Here is an 8,323-nt window from a genome sequence, read left to right on the forward strand (position 1 = left end):
AGACACTGAGATTTGAATTTTACATAATTTTCACATATCATGATATATTATTCATGTCACAAAATGTCCTTAAAAATGTAAAAACATTCTCAGATCACAGACCGTAAAAAACAGGTGAAGGTTTAGCTGTAATGGTTTACATCTTGGACAAGGCCCTCCAAAGGAAATGAAAAGAAAACCTCACTTTCCTCACCTGTAGACTGGCTTCAAAAATGAACTTTTGGGGGAATGGGGAAATTAAATATAACAGTGTGAGTTTCCCTCATCCTCTATATCCAGTTTGGGTGGTTTTTTTTTGGTGTGTGTGTGGGGGGTGTTTTTATTTGTTTGTTTGCCACACCACGTGGCTTGCAGGATCTTAGTTCCCCAGCCAGGGGTTGAACCTGAGCCCCAGCAGTGAAAGCACAGAGTCCTAACCACCAGACGTTTATTTATTTATTTGGCTGTGTGGGTCTTAGTTGCAGCACACAGGATTGGCAACATGTGGGACCTAGTTCCCTGACCAGGGATCAAATCTGGGCCCCCGGCATTGGGAGCACAGAGTCTTGGCCACTCGACCACCAGAAAAGTCCCACCAGTTAGTTTTTAAGACTTATCAATTTTGGGGGGCTCCAAAATCACTGCAGATGGTGACTGCAGCCATGAAATTAAAAGACACTTACTCCTTGGAAGAAAAGTTATGACCAACCTAGATAGCATATTCAAAAGCAGAGACATTACTTTGCCAACAAAGGTCCGTCTAGTCAAGGCTATGGTTTTTCCAGTGGGCATGTATGGATGTGAGAGTTGGACTGTGAAGAAAGCTGAGCACCGAAGCATTGATGCTTTTGAACTGTGGTGTTGGAGAAGACTCTTGAGAGTCCCTTGGACTGCAAGGAGATCCAACCAGTCCATTCTGAAGGAGATCAGCCCTGGGATTTCTTTGGAAGGAATGATGCTAAAGCTGAAACTCCAATACTTTGGCCACCTCATGCGAAGAGTTGACTCATTGGAAAAGACTCTGATGCTGGGAGGGATTGGGGGCAGGAGGAGAAGGGGACGACAGAGGATGAGATGGCTGGATGGCATCACTGACTCGATGGACGTGAGTCTGAGTGAACTCCGAGAGTTGGTAATGGACAGGGAGGCCTGGCGTGCTGCGATTCATGGGGTCACAAAGAGTCGGACACAACTGAGCGACTGAACTGAACTGAACTGACTGAATAATTCCTCCAGAACAGATCCTAAGGCTGGACTTTTCCCTCCATCTTTATCAATACCATGCTAGTATTGATGGTTACCGTCGTCTCTTGCCTGGACCCACTCATCACTGGCTCCTGGCTTCACTCTTGCCTTTGTAAGAGTCTTTGAAACACAAATCCTATTGTGTCGCTCCTCTGTTGAAAAGGTTCCAATGTTTTCCATAACAGAGAATAAATAAAAACCAGAGCCCCTCCCATGACCTACAGGGCCTCAAGGGTTCTGGCCCCTTCCAGGCCCCTTTCTCACTCTGAATGTTCTAGCCACAATCTCTCTCCTTCCCAAACACTCCGGGCCTCACCCTGCCTCAGGACTTTTGCCCCAGCTCTTCCATCTACTGGCATGCTCTCCTCACCTCTGCCTGCTGGCTCCTTATCACTCACATCTCAGCTCATAGGTCACCTTGTCAGGTCTCAAGCACCCCCTTTACAAGCCCTCTGGAGCACATACTCCTGTTTAATTTTTTCCCTGGCCCTGTACCCTGTTTGGTTATTTTCTTCTTCCCTCCACAAGGTAAGGGTGCCCATCACTCTATTCCCAGCTACGAGAACACTTTCAAGCACACAGCTGGGACTCCGCTCCACTTTCACTGCCAAGTAAGTGTCCACAATGCTGGGAACAACACACTGCTAGTGAATGTCAAAGCCGGTTGAAATCTACCAACTGGTGAGAGAGGCTTGCAGAAAAGTTACTGCCTCCTGCAGCTGTGCTACAGGGGCAGGTGATGCCTCCGAATCCAGAACAGGCCCCTTAGGCCAGGAAGACTGTGCACCAAGCAGTTGCTCTCTGGAGGTGGTGTCCCTGGCAGGTGGAGGAGTGGGGAAGAGTCCTGTCTAGCCCAACCCTTGTTTTCAGCCCCAAGATGCTGGAGCGTGTGGCAGGAGGGGAGGGTGAGCCGCTTAGCCCCAGGGACGCCTTTCTCAGATCCCCACTTTTCCCATGACACCCAGTGCCCCAGCTTATCCAGCTGCTTCCCAGAAGGCTGCGTCTGAGCCTGGGCCCAGGGACAAACCCACTCTCTGGGTCCTCTCCTAAGGCTGGAGAAGGGCCTTAGGAGAGTGACACCTTCCGACTAAAAACTGGAGTCCTAGGACCCGGCTTCCCAGGATCCCTGTCATCGGCCCACATGGACCAGCAAGTGAGTCAAGCTTTAAACCCACTAGGCTGTCACCCGATTTGAGATGATAAAAATAAATGTGAGTGGTATAATTCCAAGGGCTGAGCAGGAAGTGATAATTGTCATAATAACAGTAGCAGTCAACATAGTCTGAGCAATTACTATGTATCTGATGCTCAACATGTATTCTTTTATGGGATCCACAGTACCGTAACATGAGATTAAAATCGTGACCGATGATCACTGCCCCTAGTTTAGATGGGAGGAAACTAAGGCCCAGAGAAGTTAACTTACTTGCCCAGGAGCACACAGCTAGAGAGCAGTTGATTGTTTCAAAGGCAAGCAACCAAAGCCAGTATTCCCTTCTGGAGTCTAATAACTGCACTGGGCTTGGGCCTTTCAAATGCCTAAGATATGGGGGTGGGGTGGGGAAGGGGGGTCACAGAGAGTGGAAGAAGCAGTCAATGAGACTAGATCATCAGTAACACTGCTTTCTGCCTCAGAATTGCCTTTCTAACAGGTGCTGATGATCTGACAACCTGGTTATTTTAGATTTTTACTGAAAAATTAAATCTCTCCCTTTCTTAAATTTCAAGAGGTTCTACCACCCCTGACCTGGGAAAAGTCCCTAGAGAAGTGACATCCCTTCTCCCAGCCTTATCTCAAACTTCTGGGGGAAAGCTTTAGGAGAACCTGGAACATTTCTTCTCCTTGAAGTTTATTGATTGATTTTAAAAGAAAACGGCTGCAGTCTGCCCTCAGCCCTGCCGATGCCAAGCTCCAAAGCAAAACAGAGAATAAGCACAGTGGACTTGGCTTGGCTGGCTATTTAAAAAAATCTTCCCCAAGCTGGCAGATCTTGTTGCCCAGCAAAGCAGTCACTCAGATTCTCCTCTAACAAAGTAGAGCACTTCCCCTTGTCTCTGACCTCAGTGTCCCCGCTCCCTCCCCACGTGGCTCTGGAGGCTGGTACCTCTTCAATGACATGTGATCCAGCTGACACCAACTTGATTGACACAAAAACATGTGTCTGACCAAGAGAAGCCGCTTCAGAAACTTCCTCAGGAGCCATTTACTCCCCATGCCCAGAGAGGAAGCCCAGGATAGGCTGAAAAGCTAGGAATGGCCCCATCTCCAGGAATAAGCCCCCTGCCCAGGGACAACAGGAAGGAGATCTTAGAGCTGCCCAGAGAGAAGCAATCAAGTTTCGGTTCCTCTAACTCAGCCACCCAAGATCATGTCTCTCAGCCAAGGCCTTTGCTCTCTGCAAACCAAATCATCCAGACTAAAGTCATTACCCCTAGCCTGCAGCTTCAAAAAACTCTCCACCCTCACCTCCTCTCAAACAGAAGGTAGATTTGGGAGGGAAGAGCAACGTTGACATCAAGACCAACAGTTAATCTATAAAACACTTTCAGAAACAGTAGATAGGAGTAAAAAATTCAAGGATGAGCCCTAGAGAAATGTCTGAAAGGAATTAGGAGCCCTGAAATGCAAAAAAAAGAGGAGAGATGGCAATGACTGAACCCACTTTACAGGATGGAAAACTGAGGCCTAGGTGTGGCAGGCACTGAGTACTGGCAGGTTCTAAAATGACGAGGCACAGGTGGCCTCCATTGCTTTAGGGAGCAGGAAGGCCTAGGCGGCAGCTGCCCCACCCCGTTCCCGGGGCACCGGCCGGCCCCCAACCACACCTTACAGCCTGGCCCCGCCCATCCACCTAGATCCCGCCTCGCCCCTCCCTCACTCCCATTGGCCCAACCCTCCAAGTCCCGCCCCCTTGTACCTCCCGACATATAAAAGCCCCCCGCCCGGGCCGGCCGACCTCCACTCGCCGCCGGCTTGCGAACTCCCGCCCCTCGCGGGGGCCGGGCCGCGGGGCCCGGGGGCGGGTGGTGTCGCCCCAGCCTGGCCCCAGCCCCCTCCCCCACGGCCCCGACGGTCGCCGCCGCCATTTTGATCGCCCGCCCCTTCCCCCAAGACTCTGACCACAGCGACACCCGCCGCCCGGGCCCCGCCGCCCTCCCCGGCCCGGCCTGCCACCCTGGGGCCGCCCGGGTTACCTCGGCTTCTTCCCACTTCTTTCTGCGGAAGGGCTTTCCAGAGGTCTCGGAGGCGATGTTGGGAGGGGGACAGAACGTGCCGGGGTCCCCGGGCCGGGCCGGGGGGGTGGGGGTGGGGGTCGGCCGGGCGGTTGTTGTTGTTGACTCGCGTTGCCGGGTTGCTTGGTCGCCACGACTACCGTGGCTATGGCGCCTCCGTTTCCCTCACCGGGGCAACTGTTGCTACCCACCCTACTTACGTCACGCTCGGGGGGCGGGGTCCAGGGTGATTGGCGACACCGGGAAAAGTGATTGGACGGCGCCAGGCCCTGCCGCTAACCTATTGGCCCCAAGGCACGCTTTTCAACACCCTCTCGAGTTCCCGGCGCTCTGATTCACCGGTGTTAATGTCCATCAAAGGAAACTGAGCCCTCAAAGGCAGTGGAGCCCGTCACTCCCCCAAGAAAGCGTCGGGCTAAGAATAAAGGGGTGGGGTCTGTGAGGTCGGGATTGGTTTGCTGCCTTAAAGCCTGTCTTCTGGTTAGACTAAAGGGATGTCAATCTAACCCAAAGGTTTGCCGCGCGCTCTAGCTGGCGCCTATACGCATGCGCGCCACGCAAAGCCCCCTGGGAGTGGTAGTCCGTTCCTGCATACTTTAAACGCCTTACCAAATGTAACGAGCGAGAAAGGAAAGATCTCTTCCTTCAGACTTCTCCCTTTCCCTCTGTGGGCCAGTTCTGGGTCTCGCGCGCTGACGTCAGGGAAGGAATACGGTGACGCAGAGCTGCTTGTCTGTGACGTTGGTGGCGGAGGCCGGGCTCCGGGTTCGATGACGTCACCGGGCGCTCTTTTCCTCCCCCACCACGCCGTTGCCCTAAGACGGTGGGATGAAGGTGGGGATGCGAGACCAGGGTTCGATCCCGGGGCCCAGCCTCAGAGCGACACCAGCCACCACTTCAGCTTAGGCTCGTCCGGCTCTCTCCCGCCTCCCCGCCGCCTCGGGCCGGGAAAGGTCACGGCTGCCGGGGCGACTGCGGCTATCTCGGCCCCGCAGGAGGTGCGGGCCGCCCTGCGAAAGGTCTCCCACAGGCGGGGGACTTAATTAGCTGCTTCCACTGTGAGCGATAAGCAAAGGTCAGCGTCCAGCCCTATCCCGGGGCAGCTCGGATTGCTCAACCAGGCTCCACGCGGCTCTCCCATCCCTCCCCCGTTCCTGCCCCACTCCCGCCCTCCTACGTGCCTCAGTTTCTCTAGGGGAGGAGAAGAGACAGAAGCGGGGTCTGTATTAGAGTGAGCGTCTTTGGTACAAAAATTCGACCATCGAGATGAATAATATTCTAATGCAATATTGCAGTATGTTTTAAATATCATATTTAATGGGGGGGAATAAATCCATAGTGAACAAAATAGCAAAATTTTAAATAAACACAGAATCCGTCAGGACTGGGATTAGGGAGAAGTGAAATCATTCAAGTATAGGGTAGAATCTTACCTTTTACTCTTTTTTTTTTTGGCATGAGTTTTGACCTTTAAAAATATCTTGATGACAGTTTTTAACACTTTAAATTTTGTGCTCCAACTCCCACTAGAGACCAAGGAGAAAGGAAAAAGAAAGCAGAGACTCAGAACTTGACGTTCTAATTCAGATCTGCTGTGTGACACTGAGAAAGTGGCTTCACCTCTCTGAGCTGCTGTTTCCTAGTTCTGCCAACATTACACTTTCTTCTGCAAGGCCCTGGTAGTAAAAGTGAAAAAAGAAGACAAGTCCCTAGATTCTGTGGTCTACCACAAATAAGAGACTTAATAAGAGAATTACCTGGTGGTCCAGTGGTTAGGACTCGGAGCTCCCACTGCCTGGGGCCTATCTCTGCAAAGGGCACTAAAATAACTTCCTGCAGGGTGTGGAGTGCAGTCCCCCTTCCCTACTAAATGACACAGTAAGCAGTGACATTAACACTTAAGAGTCTAGGATGGGACTTCCCTGGTGTTCCAATGGATAGGTCTTTGCCTTCCAATGCAGGGGGTACAGACTCCATCCCTGGTCAAGATCCCACATGCCTCTGGCAAAAAACCCAAAACACAAGATAGAAACAATATTATAACCAATTCAATAAAAACTTTAAAAATGGTCCGCATTAAAAAAAAAAATCTTAAAAAAAGGTTCATAAGAGCTGTGAGGTGCTACTAACTATAAAATAGATAATCAGCAAGGACTGATTATATAACACAGGAACTATATTCAACATTTTGTAATAACCTATAAGGGGAAATAATCTGAGAAAGAATATGTAGGTGGCTGAGTAGTACTGAATCTGCCTGCTAATGCAGGAGACACAAGTTCAATCCTTCGGTCAGGAAAATCTACTGAACGAGGAACTGGCAACCCACTGGTATTCTTGCCTGGAAAAATCCCACGGACAGAGAAGCCTGGCGGGCCACAGTCCATGGGGTCGCAAAGAGTCATATATATATATATAGAGAGAGAGAGAGAGATCTAAAATATATATAGATATATCTGAATCACTCTGTTGTACACCTGAAACTAATACAACATTGTCAATCAACTATACTTTAAAAAACAGCAACAGAGACTCTTAAAAAAAATGAAAAGCTGTGAGAGCAACATAAGACTATGTGTGATAAGAGTGATGCTGGAACCCATGTAACCTGAGGAGTTACATGGGTTACATTTGAACCGAGCCTGAGTGGTGAGAAGAAGCAAGCAAGCCCCCAAAAAACAGAGATGAAGGGAACTGCAGGAGCAGACATCTGAGGACAGGACCACACATCTGGCTGGAGTGGGATGAGCAGAGAGGAAAGCACCAGGAGGTGAGTTCAGAAACATAAAGGTAGTTAGATTCTGCGGAAATCCTTCCAAGAACCCAGCAATGTGGAATATTCCCCCCACTTGCCAGGTGAGCAAACAAAGGCTCAGGAGGGAAAGGAGAATCCTCTGGGGTCATGTAACGGAAGGCAGCAGCACCCAGACAGGCTGTCTCCTTTTCTGGGACTTCCCAGCGTGCTTTGCTGCCCCTGAGTGTGACCCTAGATGGAAGACAAGGAGCAGCAGTCTGCTTGGAAATGCTCACTGAGCCTCAAGAATTAATGAGACTTCCAGGAAGGAGTGCCCAGAATAAGTCCTGGTTGGCAAAGCAAGTCACTCAACCCGTTCAGCTAATTCTGTGAGACAGTTTTGGGTGTCAGAGCCAGCCATGTTGAGTGGTGGGGTACAAGAAGCCCTATTTTTACTTCCCACCCATTTCCCCATCTTCCTGAAGTCCTTGAACCCCAAGTTGGGTCCAACCAAACCCGGAAATCATTTCTTCAATCAAAACTACTCATTATATAACTTAATGGGAGTGGGCAGGGGTTGGGGTGGGGGGGCTTCCCTGGTGGCTCAGTGGTAAAGAATCCACCTCCTGGTGCAGGAGACATGGGTTCAGTCCTTGATCCAGGAAGATCTCACATGCGAGGGAGCGACTAAGCCTGTGCGTCACAACTACTGAGCCCACGTGCTACAACTACTGAAGCCCATGCACCTAGAGCCTGTGCTCCACAACTTGTGAAGCCACCACAAGAAGCATGCACATTGCAACTAGAGTAGCCCCTACTTGCTGCAACGAGAGAAAGGCTGCTCATAGCAACGAAGACCCAGCACAACAACAACGAGAAAAAAAAATTGGCAAATATCCTTCAATTAAAAAAAAACTGGCAAGAAAGGCAGTGTGGGATTAGAAATGCTCTATATTTTTATCTGGTGGCAGTTGCACAGGTATACAGATGTCAAAATTCCCTGAGCTCTCTATTTAAGATCTGTGCACTTGGGGAATTCCCTGGCAGTCCAGTGGTTAGGACTCAACACTTTCACCACCAGGCTGAGTTCAATCCCCGGTCAGGAAACTAAGATCCTGCTGCTGGGCCAAA

General features: G+C 50.4%; 1 protein-coding gene across 6 annotated transcripts in view; it reads right to left on the reverse strand.

Moving 5' to 3' along the window:
* The window catches only part of RFX1 (regulatory factor X1), a 35,355-nt gene extending 29,788 nt beyond the window's left edge, over positions 1-5,567 (reverse strand). For 2 of the 6 annotated variants that reach the window (XM_025293664.3, XM_025293663.3), the window contains exon 1: positions 4,420-4,820. The gene's annotated coding sequence lies outside the window, so the exon portion shown is untranslated. Of the gene's footprint in view, positions 1-4,419; positions 4,827-5,067 lie in introns of those variants that run through there. The other 4 variants (XM_025293668.3, XM_025293666.3, XM_025293667.3 and 1 more) reach the window with 4 other exon arrangements.
* Between the last annotated feature and the right edge of the window lie 2,756 nt (positions 5,568-8,323).

The sequence above is a fragment of the Bubalus bubalis genome, chromosome 9 (genome assembly GCF_019923935.1).
Source record: "Bubalus bubalis isolate 160015118507 breed Murrah chromosome 9, NDDB_SH_1, whole genome shotgun sequence".
NCBI classification, from domain to species: Eukaryota; Metazoa; Chordata; class Mammalia; order Artiodactyla; family Bovidae; genus Bubalus; species Bubalus bubalis.